Source organism: Lissotriton vulgaris, chromosome 7 (genome assembly GCF_964263255.1).
Source record: "Lissotriton vulgaris chromosome 7, aLisVul1.2, whole genome shotgun sequence".
Classification (NCBI taxonomy): domain Eukaryota; kingdom Metazoa; phylum Chordata; class Amphibia; order Caudata; family Salamandridae; genus Lissotriton; species Lissotriton vulgaris.
The window spans coordinates 178989470-179003131 of record NC_141695.1 but is presented as its reverse complement, the minus strand read 5'-3'; the positions used below and the strand labels follow the sequence as shown (position 1 = coordinate 179003131).

The 13662-nt window shown below is 40.7% G+C and overlaps 1 protein-coding gene across 2 annotated transcripts in view; it reads left to right on the top strand.

The window, feature by feature from the left end:
• LOC147701133 (sialic acid-binding Ig-like lectin 13) overlaps positions 1 to 13662 on the top strand; it is a 559755-nt gene that overhangs the window by 58905 nt on the left and 487188 nt on the right. The window contains exon 1 of one of the 2 annotated variants that reach the window (XM_086929904.1): positions 13216 to 13308. The exons of the other annotated variant lie outside the window; for it this stretch is intronic. The gene's annotated coding sequence lies outside the window, so the exon portion shown is untranslated. Of the gene's footprint in view, positions 1 to 13215; positions 13309 to 13662 lie in introns of those variants that run through there. 2 annotated transcript variants of the gene reach the window in all.

The following is a 13662-nucleotide window of genomic DNA, read 5'->3' as shown; positions in this document are numbered from 1 at the left end:
TGCATGAACTCCTAAAAAAGTGCCGAATAGTGCCGAATAGATTTGAAAAGACCAGCTACAGAACACCGAGGGAGCAGTTGATGCCCTGTAGTTTCGTTTATGATATTTTCTGTTGCAGTGGTCTGTGAACTGTCTTTAGCTGTCCTCAGCTGTGCAACTTCTGATATCCTGCCAACGCTTGCTACTTTGTGCAGAAAAGAGTCTCGGGAGAGGAAGGTGAGCAGAGTCAGCAGCAGATTTGACTGTGCCTGTGGTAATTATTGCTGTTGTACGGAGAGTAAAAGGAATACATCAAAGGAATGGACAGCCTGACCAAACACGGTCAAATATAGTGTGAATAAGGATGAGGTCTGGTCGCCAGCGTGGGGGCCTTCCAAGGCCTTAACGAAGTCAAACGACCGAAGAGTCTACAGTTGCACCACCTCAACTGGAGAGGTGTGTGGGAAATGGAGAAAATATGGAAAATAGCAGCGGCTGTGCCAATATAGAGGGGAATCTGTGTCAGCCAGCAGAAGAGAGGGCTTTACCTGCATCTGTTAACAAGGATTGTGTGCACTGCATGAAATCTCCATATGTGGCACAGTCCTCTTTAAAGAACTTTTTTTTAAGTTCCATCAAAAACAGTCTGACATTAATAAAGGAAATATAATCAAAAAGAAAGATCCTAGTGGGAATGTTAATGTCAGTACATTCCTGTTTCCTTGTGCACACCTTAGGTGCTTAAATAAGCTTCCAGTCAATAAATTGTTCCTATGTTTTTATTTTTGATCATTTTTCGCCATTGCATTCATGACAGTAGTTCTCTTGATATTGTGTTCATATCATACGCTTTTGAAATGGCTCCAATGCATTTCGGGTGGTGTACCCTTCATCTGGGAGCTCCTGATACCAACGAGTGAGATATAGCTAAGTACAAGATCTGAATTCAATGCGGTATTGCTCGTGGCATGCCGGGGGTGAGGAAGGGGTGTGTGGTGGGGTGGTGGGTGTCTTAAACTAACTTGGTGGTTCGGGTAAACTTAACGTGGTATAAGGGATAGTGATGGGGTTTGTGGATTCATGCTTTATGAGTGGTAATTGGGCGTGCTCCGTTTAAAAGTTGTGGCATATGGCGTGCTCTACTTTTAAGGTCGTGGTCATAAACCAAACCCGTGGTCTTTAAGCAAACGTGGGGGGTTGCAAACTCACGTGTAACCGGTATTGCGCGGCTTCTGTAAAGGATGAACACGAGCGCGTGTGAGTGAGTAAAGCATTCGTACAATGTGTGCATAAAGCACCTACATTATATCGGAAGGTTAGTTTTCGAGTACTTACAAAAGTTAGCGTGCTCCGTGTTGTTAGGGTGGCTTTCTCCGGCGTTCCTATTCCCCGCGCACCAGGAAGTGGGTGTGTTTAGTTCAGTGCCTAGTGTGAGATATAGAAAGCGGACTACGGGTGGCGGCCATGTTGTGTGAGGAGATCTAAAACGGATAGGTCCAGCTGCCTTGTTATGATCGCAGTAGTAAAGCATAAAACATTAGTGTGTGAAACAAAACATTGTGATTAATTAATGATCAACTATATATGAAATGTAGAATACAAAATCAAATGAAATAAATTCTGGTGAATGTACCGCTAGGTACGTGGCCAATCGTATTTCAGAACAGTCTGTAGACGGCATGTAACACCGGGTGGTGTTTTCATAAGTAACATGAGTACTCCAAACGGTCGTTCAGTCCCATGGGTTTCATGGACTGTAATTTATAAATCCATGTCATCTCACGTTTCAGAAGTTCTTTGTGGATGTCCTTGCCCTCTTGTTTATCAACAACTTCAAGTACAAGAAACTTGAGTTGTGACACATTGTGCCTGGATTCGGTGAAATGTACTGCTACACTGGATTTTGGGTTGTTTGTTCTTATGTTCGATTTATGTTCGTTGATACGAATCTTTATTTTCCTTTCCGTTTTTCCAATGTATATACTGCCACATGGGCACTTAATCAGGTAGATAACATTCTGTGGCAGTATATACATTGGAAAAATGGAAAGGAAAATAAAGATTCGTATCAACGAACATAAATCGAACATAAGAACAAACAAACCAAAATCCAGTGTCGCAGTACATTTCACCGAATCCAGGCACAATGTGTCACAACTCAAGTTTCTTGTACTTGAAGTTGTTGATAAACAAGAGGGCAAGGACATCCACAAAGAACTTCTGAAACGTGAGATGACATGGATTTATAAATTACAGTCCATGAAACCCATGGGACTGAACGACCGTTTGGAGTACTCATGTTACTTATGAAAACACCACCCGGTGTTACATGCCGTCTACAGACTGTTCTGAAATACGATTGGCCACGTACCTAGGGGTACATTCACCAGAATTTATTTAATTTGATTTTGTATTCTACATTTCATATATAGTTGTTCATTAATTAATCACAATGTTTTGTTTCACACATTAATGTTTTATGCTTTACTACTGCGATCATAACAAGGCAGCTGGACCTATCCATTTTAGATCTCCTCACACAACATGGCCGCCACCCGTAGTCCGCTTTCTATATCTCACACTAGGCACTGAACTAAACACACCCACTTCCTGGTGAGCGGGGAATAGGAACGCCGGAGAAAGCCACCCTAACAACAAGGAGCACGCTAACTTTTGTAAGTACTCGAAAACTAACCTTCCGATATAATGTAGGTGCTTTATGCACACATTGCACGAATGCTTTACTCACTCACACGCGCTCGTGTTCATCCTTTACAGAAGCCACGCAATACCGGTTACACGTGAGTTTGCAACCCCCCATGTTTGCTTAAAGACCACGGGTTTGGTTTATGACCACGACCTTAAAAGTAGAGCACGCCATATGCCACAACTTTTAAACGGAGCACGCCCAATTAGCACTCATAAAGCATGAATCCACAAACCCCATCACTATCCCTTATACCACGTTAAGTTTACCCGAACCACCAAGTTAGTTTAAGACACCCACCACCCCACCACACACCCCTTCCTCACCCCCGGCATGCCACGAGCAATACCGCATTCAATTCAGATCTTGTACTTAGCTATATCTCACTCGTTTTCAGGAGCTCCCAGATGAAGGGTACACCACCCGAAATGCATTGGAGCCATTTCAAAAGTGTATGATATGAACACAATATCAAGAGAACTACTGTCATGAATGCAATGGCGAAAAATGATCAAAAATAAAAACATAGGAACAATTTATTGACTGGAAGCTTATTTAAGCACCTAAGGTGTGCACAAGGAAACAGGGATGTCCCCGAGCTACATGGGGGCACAGTGACCATTTGTATCTCTCAAACTCACGTTGGACGGACGTGCCACCTGTATGTAGCACCCAACCCTTTTAAAGACTCTAAAAGACTTTGTCCAAACACTCCAAAAAATCGCTGTGCGCCCCCCACCAAATAATTTAGTCAATGTCAGTACATTGCCCTCACCATTACCGTCACCACTGTGTTGAAAAGGAGAAAAGAGTGATTATTCTGGTGAATGAATTCATTAAAATTTGTCTGAGAAATTTAATGTTGTTGCAGACAGCCTGGTCGGCCAGGATAGGTGTGCAATTGATGAAGGTACTTTAGTGGAGAAGGTGCTGTTATCTTCGTTCCAGCCATCATCTGTTGTTGGGCAGCAACAGGCCCATGCACAAATCCATGCTTGTGTCTCTACTGCCGGTCAGGTAGAGTTACAACTGGTCAATGATCTTCAGATTACCAGTCAAGAGATGTATTATAAATCTCCAGTCAGGTGTAGTAAAGGTTTGGATGTAGTGTGTGATATGTCTTCTTGTAGGATACTGAATGAAAATAAAGATGTTACTGTGTTAGATCTTGAAGTCGGAGTTGGAAATCCGGCTCACAAGGATGAATTTACTGAACAGATATTGGTTTCAGAGGAGTCGCTTCCTAGCCCAAATAGCCATTTTGTTAAAAGTGATAATGTCAGCCTATTTAACCTGGATCAGTCAAGTATAATTATGGAGAATAGCCTTACCACTAATAGATCACTGTTAGTTCCAGGTGTTGGCTGCACTGAGAAGATTATTAATAAAAATGAGCAATGCACCTTAGACTTAAACGGCCAGTTTACCCCAGCTGATATATCTTTATTAACTAAACTTGAGGGGAATGCTCAGGCTAGCCTAGGCGATTTAGAAAAAAGTGTGGCTAGTCCTGAGCGGGGCTCATGGGATTGTCTTTTACAAACCATGGACTCAATTACTAATGCGCATAAATTGGAGTTCAGGCAGATATCCTTTAGACACTAGCATCTCATGTAGTGGGTATTGATACAAAACTCCTGCAATGAACTAACCACTATAAGGTGCAAGCAGATAAAGAGAGCCTGTTTATAACATGTACCTGTGCTCAACTGATTGATAACATTTCTGACTTACCATCAATAGTAAGTTCAATGGTGCATGAAGTAAAACTTTTGTCGATCAGAAAAGGGCAAGGTATTGAAGACGTTATTGATCAATCTGGAAAAAAGAACATTTCAGGCAGCATGGCTAGATCAGGGGTATTGATGCAAGACAATTTGATTTTACAACAAAATGATGTATACAGTAGAAACAGTATAAGCAGTTTAGCTAATGATGCTAAGGCACAATCTGAAAATGATGAAAGCAAAATGCAAGCTATAACCTGGAATGTAATATAAATAAAGATTGCTTGGTAATAGGAGATGTAACTAGTGCATATCCAGTGTCAACGCAAAAGTTAAGCAGTCTGAAAAAGTCATGCCCTAATCAAACTCAGAAACTAAGTGTTCCTCTAAAATCACTGATTCTTTCAAAAAGGGCAATAAAAAGGCTAAGGAAGACACATAATAAGAGAATGCATGACTTAGAATCACCTAGTAAGAATATTTCTGAAGATCTTAAAATTTCTGAAGAACCCGAAACTGAAAGAAAATCATATTTTCCGATTTTTGGTCCTAATAAAAATTTGGGATTAAATGTAAAGGAAAATCATATAAAGGATTGTATCATCAATAAGGTTGGGCAGTCTGAATCTAAATTTAGTTCAGGACCTATAGTTGAAATTTCAAAAACACTAAGGAAAGACAAATTGGAACACCTTATAAATGAAAGGGTGGATGTTCAAGATGATCAATTAAGTTTTAATCAGAAATTGGTAAATGTTATTAATTACTTAGGTAGTAGTAGTAAAAATGATCAGTGGTATGAATTATGCTTGAAACCCATTAATGATGTAGCGGTCGAACAAGGAGTCCAGATTTCCATTCATCAGCAAGGTTGTAATAGGACCAATCAGGCGGCCCATTTGGGTACACAAGATCAAATAATAAAGAAAGTTAAAGAAGCTAATCCCTTGACAGATTTTGTTCTGGTGCCCTGTATTGAGAATAGGTGTCCAACAGTCAATGTAGATAAAGAGGATATAGAGCCTCCAAACTTGCTGTTCGATAAGAGGAGAGTAACCTTCGGTCCCCAATATATAACAAGAGGTCCCCATGATATTCTAAATCGTGGTAACATCTTGAAACTGTTACATGCCATTACAGACCTTAAAGATGTGGTAATCGAGGATCTGGAAGCTGCAGAGTTTAGGAAAGAAGGGGATAACCTTGACAGGGAGACAACAATTACAACCTGGCTAAAAACACTGAAATTGTTGATAAAATAATGGCAAACGGCATAACATTTGAGAAGTGGGGTATTAAAGTTTGGAGACCTCAAGGACCGCACTATCCAACCTTGCTGATCCCAAATAAGTCACCTGATACACTGACTCAAAAAAAGGATGATAAAAAAATAGTTAGGCCAACACAGGTTAGAGTACAAAAAGGGGTGTCAGGTCCATCTACGGAATTTAATTTATTTTATGGATATTAAGATTAGAAGTAGTCAGTCTTGTTTTCGAACATGTGAGGCGCTAAAGAAAGTCCCGGAATTCGTAGACGATTTGAGCTGGTTCCCAGGAATATTAACAAATGTAAATCCTGGAAAGAAGGCTTGATGCCGATCTTTATCTGAAGAAGTTTCAAAAACTCTGAAACTTTGTTCTTGGAACACTAATGGTCTAAAATCGTTAATTGAGGATCCAAATGTAATACATTTCCTGAAGGCTTTTAGTATATTAATTTTTCAAGAAACCTGGAACACGTGTAGTGAACCTCTTATTGGTTATTTTGAATACTGTAATGTTGCAACACATGAAGTCTATCTGGGTCACCCTTGTGGTGGTCTATCTATACATGTTTCTTTGAACCTTAAGGTAGAACACTTTGAAATTGATCTCTAGGTAAAATGGCTGCAGTGCATTAAATTAATAGCTGGTCATTCTATTATTCTTTTAAATGTTTATTTAAGTTGCAAAAAGAAGGTTAGATCCACACAAATCACTCAGTTAACGGGAATGGTAAAAACGTTATATTTTGATCACTTAGACTCGGTATTTATTATTTCAGGTGATTTAAAAATGCATTTTGTTGCTTCTAAAAAACAGTCAACTGATTTAAAATGTTTAGCTCAATGGACAGATTGTGAGTTTAAAAAATACCATCTAAAGATTATGCATGACTCGGAAAATATCCCGACTTTTATTAAAGCAGGTAGTCTTTCTGTAATAGACTACACAATAATGTCTGAAAAATTATATAATTTAGTAAGAAGCTATCAGATAGTACCGAGGATTGAAAGTGACCACAATCCTCAAGTAGTTCTCTTTGATTTAGCTTTTGACTACCTGCCAGAAACTAGAATCCTGAAAACAGCGCCTACAGCTTTTAACTTAAAAAGGTTAATATGAAATGAACAAACTGAGGAAAGCATTTTGGGAATCCTTGTCTGTTTAATACAAGATGTGCAGTCTGCTTATGGTGAAGGGATAACTATGGTTGAATTATGGTCACATTTATGTGACAAACTGCTGGTTAAATTTGCTAGTGATAAGTCGCCCAGGAGTATAACACTGAATCCTAAGAAACCAGGGTGGTATTCTTCACAATTACTATATTCAAAAGGAAGGCTTAACAAACCAATAAGATTACTGTAAGGAATAAAAATAAGCTATTGTTTTTTATTATATCTCTTAAAATTAAAGAATTAAAACAGGGTTATAAGAAGGAAATTTGGAGGGCAAAGCAAGCGTATTATGAGTCAACATGGGCTAAGATACATTATGCTTGTAAATCCAAAGATCTGCGGTTATTTTGGAGCATAATCAATAACCTTGAGAACAGTAATAATAGAAGCAACAGTGCTAATGTAGATGAAGCAAGTTGGGTGAACTTTTTTAATTTAAAAATTGAGACACAAGACCCACTATATGACAAGGATAATAATAATGGTCCTACCAGTAGGTATAATACAGAAAATGGAGGGAGGCAGGATAGTATTCATCTTCAATGTAATGTGGATATTGTGCCCTGGTCGTTCGATACAGTAAAAAAAGCGGTAAATAAGATCAGATCCAATGGAGCGCCTGATCCAAATGGTATTCCGAATGCCATATTTAAAGCTAAATTAAGCAATTGTCCGGAGCTATTAATGCTCCTGTTTAATGAGGTACTCCAATAAGGCCTTATCCCGTTATCATGGCACGGAAGTATCATTCAACCAATATACATATGTGGCCCCCAGGATAATCCGGCTAATTATCGCTTAATCACACTTACAGATGTAGATGCAAAGATCTTTGCTAGTTGCCTGCTGGAAGATTTAGAGGCATGGGCCATAAAAGAGGAGCTGATTCCTAACTTTCAAACTGGTTTTAGAAAGGGAGAATCAACTCATACCAACTTGATCTTATTAACACTATTGGGTGAAAGAGCTAAAACTAGGAAGGAAAGATTGTATGTGCGCTTCATAGACTTAAAAGCCGTCTTTGATTCTGTGCCTCGAAATATTCTTTGGTGGAAGTTAAGGAAGTAGGGAATATCAGAAACACTATTAAAAATGAATATATTACTGTATTCTGACACTTGGGTACAGGTCAAAATTGGTGAGGGTAAATATACGACCCTCGTTTGGCTACAAATGTCGGATTGAAACAAGTCTGTGTTTTGGCTCCTTGCCTTTTTAATTTTTTTATGGCCGATCTCCCAGCCCATTTTAAAAATGTTAACTAGCACTCGCCTTCGATTTATGGTAAAGAGATTAAATATCTGCAATATGCAGATGATACCATTTTATTGAGCCAAACAGTTATAGGGTTGAAAAGGTTAATCGACTCATTTAACTCTTATGTCACACAAAATGGGTTAACAATTTATACAAAAAAGACAAAAATAATGACTATGGGAAAAGGCAAATTGAGAATAAAAGAATGGAATATCAATGGACTGGTAATTGAAAATTTTAAAACATATAAATACCTGGGCATTACTTTCGATGATGGATTCATATTTAGGCAGCATTTTAACTATATTGAAGCCAGGGGTTCCTCTCTCACCTTTGCCTTTAGAAAATTGAGAGACAGATTAGCATGTCCTAATTATGAACACCTAATGAGGGTGATGAGAGCAAAGTTAATTTCATCCTTGGACTATTGCTCCATCATCTTTAGGGGCAAAGACGCGAACGTACTAGAGGATATAGAAATTAGGACATGCAAAGCGTTTTTTAAGATTCCTAAATACATTAGTCGTGCCAATATAAGATTAGAATTTGGGTTGAAGAAACAATTACTGGCATGTCAATCTGCATTTTTAAAGTCCTTATTATCATTAGTCCGATCAGAGGACTAATCTTTAGCAAAGCTGTGCTGGCACGAAATTTCAGAAGGTGAATATTCGAGGAATTGGCAGTCATATTTAAATGAATGCTTATGCAATTATGAATGTTCAAAAATAGAAGATGAAATGAGGAGTAAAATAGTTTTTAAGAAAGAAGTGAATCAAAAAAATCACTTTTGGACAATAGCTAACTCTTTTGGTAGGTTGTCCCCCCAAGCCTGTTATATCATTTAAGACCTTTGATAAAGAATACATTTATGCACTTAAGGTTGGGAAGATATCCGACAAAAGATGGAATACCAAAATGGGAGAATAAATGGTCATCAAGTATCTGCAGGCTCGGTGGCTAAGTGTGGAAACTTTAATGCATATTGTAACCTTATGCACAGCTCTGGCAGATGCTCGGAAGTCCACCCTTAAACCGATTTTTAATGAATTGGGAGTGAGAGCATGCTGGAGTGCAATTATTGCCTGTTTAAGTGGGGACAACATTAAACTAATTCATCTCTTTGTTAAGTTCATCAATATTGCTGATTTTTTTCATATAATTGATTGTCCAAGTAAATGAATTCCATGGCAAAATAATTTTAAAAATTATTTTTAATAATTCTTTTAATAATTTTAAAATATGGTCTTTAGTATTGCCCTAGAACAGTGGATGTTATATTAAGGCATTGTCAGTGTCATTTAAACTCGCTTGTATACGTTTTATTCAATGTTCACATTACTTATTTTATTGTAAGGATTTTATTTTAGTATGCATAATGCACTTTGCTCTAGATATAAGGGTTAAAGGTTGTTTGAAGAACAATGTTATACGAGTTTAGGGCACCAGTAGCTTAAACTAAAACGAGGAGTCTGTTGATAAGGATTGAAGAAAATTGCATTTTGTTTTGTTGGTGTGAATTGGTAATGGCTAACTACTGATACTGTAAATATGTTGTCACTATAAGCCATTTCAGCTCATAGGTTGTATTACATTAACTACTATTGCTGTCATAATATCTGCTGCTAACACAATGCACTTTAGTTAGAGGCTGCTGAAACAGTGTTTTTGCGAGCATATGTCACTTTAGTAAGCATAATGCACTTTATTACCGTTTACGAATGGACAATTGCAAAATATTAGCAATTATAATATTTGCTGCTAACATATGTCACTTTAGTAAGATGCTGCTAAAATGTTATTTGCTGTTAGCACAAGGCACCTTAGTAGGCATAATGCATTTTAATTTTTTTAATGTAAAGATTTTAATATTCTGTTAAAAATGTCATTGATCAACTCATAATCGGTGGATCTTTCCTAGGATGTTAATAGTTTTATGTATATATGCTTGTTTGTTTTTGCTTTTTCTTGCTTTACTTGTTGGTAATGATTTTAATTAATCAACAAATAAGCTACTTACTTACTCATCACCCCACCCACCATTAATTCAGAACACTTCTACTTCTTGGGAAAACTTCCACCTTGATGCCCCCACAGACACCAACTCCACTGACCTACTGGAATGAATGGTCAACATCGGCCTCCCACAGCTGGTCTCAGATCCCAAACACAGAGTAGGACAAAGGCTGGACCTTATCTTCATGTCTAGTACCAGAGTCAGATATAGCCAGGCAGTAGAGAACTTCAACACTTGGATCACCAGTGCAGCCCCTACAAAACCAGCAAAAAAATCACACAGATCCACCAAACATGCCAGTTGGTAAACCCCTGAACCCAGTGCAGTGAAACACAGAGGAAACAACTAAAAAGAAAATGGAACACCAGCAGAAACAACACTAAGCAAGCCACCTTCAAGTCTGCCCTCAACAACTACCACCAACAACTGAAAGTCACCAAAAAAGCAGCCCTAGCAAACCACATCTAGGCCAGCGCCAATCAGACCAAGGAACTTTTCGCCATTGTCAGAGTTCACCTGCTCCTCAGCCACCAAACACTCAATCCCCTCCTCACAGGAACTCTGCAGCCTCCTCATTCCCACAAACCACCACTGCCCTTGTGGTCACCACACCACACAGGTACAGCCTAGCACACTGAACACTACTTCCTTAATAAACTCCATCCACGAATGAGCACTCTCTGACCCATGCCCAAAATGACTCTTCAACCTCCAAAGCGATGAGATCAGCCACCAGCTCACCACCATCCTCAACACTTCAATCACCACAACCACCTTTTCCAATGCCTGGAAGCAATCAGAGGTCAGACCCCTCCTCAAGAAACGCTCTGCAGTGATCCCAGAAAAAACTGTGATGCAGGTCTTCATCAATAGTCGTCTGGACTATGGCAATGCACTTTATTTAGGCACCACAAGCGAACTCATGAGAAGACTTAAGACGATACAGAACACAGCAGCCAGACTGATCCTCAACATGCCCAAAATGACCTACATCACCCAGCACCTGAGAGATGTTCTCTGGCTCCTCATCCAGGAAGGATGCCTCTTCAAAATCCTGACCCACGCAGACAAAGCACCTCATGACTAAGGACCTGCATACATGAATCAGCCCTTGAAATTCCACCAAACTTCCAGAAACCTGATCTGCCCACCTCACCCTCGCACAGGCTTAGAATACCTGCCGCTGCTGCACTGGACCACAATTCTTCTCCCACTTCGCTGCCAAGTCCTGGAATGCCTGAACAGCACCCTCTCTGGCAGACTTCAGATAGAAGAGCAAGACCTGGATCTTAGACTGCAACCCACAGCCCAGCACCTGGATACCCTCATGGATGATAAGGCGCGCTATATAAGAATGGTATGATTGATTGATAACCAAAGTCAATTAATTGTCCTACACATTCATCAGTATTTTGTATGCCATATTTGAAAGGTTGATGGGTCATTTTTTACACTCTAGACTCTAAATTACTTGTACATTTTGACTTGCGATCCTCTATCAATCAATTAATCAGGGGGTTTAAAGCATGCTACTAGCCAGTGAGAGTCTCAGGGCGCTGAGAGAGGGGTGCAGCTCCGGTCAGCCAGTTCTTGAGGTTCTTCCTGCAGTAGATTAGGGGATCATCTGTTGTTGACTGGGAGATAATTCCAGGCTTTAGCCGCAATGAAGAAAAAGGCTCTTCCACCCGCTCTGGTTATGCAGATGCACAAGGTTTCTGCAAGGGTGAGGTCGGTGGAGTGGAGGTTCATTTTGGGTACATGGAAGGACACTCTTTCATTGAGGTATTTGGGTCCGATCTTGTGGAGGGATTTGTAGGTGTGTGAGAGCAGCTTAAATGTTACTCCCTTCTCAGAGGGGAGCCAGTGGAGGTCTTGCAGGAGTTGGGTGATGTGCTCATGTAGTGGAATGCAGAGGGCGAGTCTATTCACGGTGTCCTGGATGGTTTGGGGATTGTCTAGCAGGGATTTGTTGATTCCAGTGTAGAGGACGTTTCCGTAGACCAGTCTGCTTGTTATGAGCGCATGGGTGACAGTCTTTCTGGCTTCGGGTGGGTCACTTGAAGGTCTTGTGGAGGGTGTTGAAACAGGTGTATGCAAATGCATTGATCTGCCTGGTCATGGTGAGGGAGGAGTCGAGCATTTCAGGGTTTTTGGTCAGGGTTTTGGGATTGGACTGTGGGGGTGGAGGTGCCCTGGACAGCGGGCCACTGTGAGTTGTCCCATGCAGAGGGGGAGAGCCTGAGGACAAGGACTTCTGTCTTCTTTGAGTTGAGTTTCTGACAGCTGCTACTCATCCAAGTTGGGACATCTTTCATTCCTTGTTGGAAGCCGAGTCTGGTGGTTTCGGGGTCCTTTGTGAGGGAGAGGATGAGCTGGGTATCGTCGGTGTAGGATACAATGCTGAGTCCATGCTGTCTGATGATGGTGGTGAGGGGGGTCATATAGATGTTGAAGAGTGTGGGACTGAACGATGATCCTTGTGGTACTCCACAATTGATCTCTGTGGGTTTGGAGTCTGATCCTATGGGTTTTGCCGGCGAGGAAGGAGCAGAGCCAGTCGAGGTCAGTTCCCTGTATTCCTGCGTCATATAGTCTGGCTGCGAGGGTGTGGTGGGAAAGGGTGTTGAAAGCTGCAGAGAGGTCAAGTAGGGTGAGGGCTGCGGTGTGGCCTTGGTTGAGGAAGTAGGAAGAGGGCTGCGGTGTGGCCTTGGTAATGGATCCTGTATCTTGAACCTGATTTAACATATGTGAGGCATAACAAGTGGCTCTATCTTTCAACACCCACAACTTCCTTGTAATGAATGCCTTGGGGCCTGATTACGTGTTTGGTTGTCTTCCCGTGATCCCGCCAGTGACAATGGTCACAAATAAACCATTGAGTCGTCCATCTCTCGCCCGCCGTATTTCAATGTCACTGCTGGCCCAGCTGTGGTGTTGCAGATGGCTGGGAATAATTTTTCATATGTGTTGAGGCAGGCATGTTCATTTTGACTAAACAAATGTAATATTTAAACATATGCATGTTAAAAAATACCATGTGCAAATATTTTCCCATTCCTGACTTACCTTGCTTTCAGTACAGACAGGCGTGTTTTCTTCAGGGAAAAGCTGCTGCTGTGAAGGGGGACACTGGATGAAGGGATGCCCGTGGGAGATTGAAGGGACAAGAAGGAAATGGGTGAGTTTGTACCCGGCATTCTCCCTGCCATGGCGTAATCGAAAGGCACCTCATAATCCACACGGTGGCACCCTTGTCTATACTGCCCTCCAGCAGCAGCTTTCCCACCTGCCACAATCTAGGCAGTCTGCGAATGGCTGGGGGACTCTGGCAGACCTTCCTTCAGCAACCCACCAATATTGTAATACAACCGACAGATACCTGGGTGGTCAGGGAATCCAATGTCATTTTGACAGCCAAACTCGTAATCAGGCCCTCGGTCATAACATACACACAAAGCCGCTTTAGCTTTTTGAAGAGGATTAGATTTATGTTATTCTTCAGGCACCTTAGATACATTTCTATCCTTGTCGC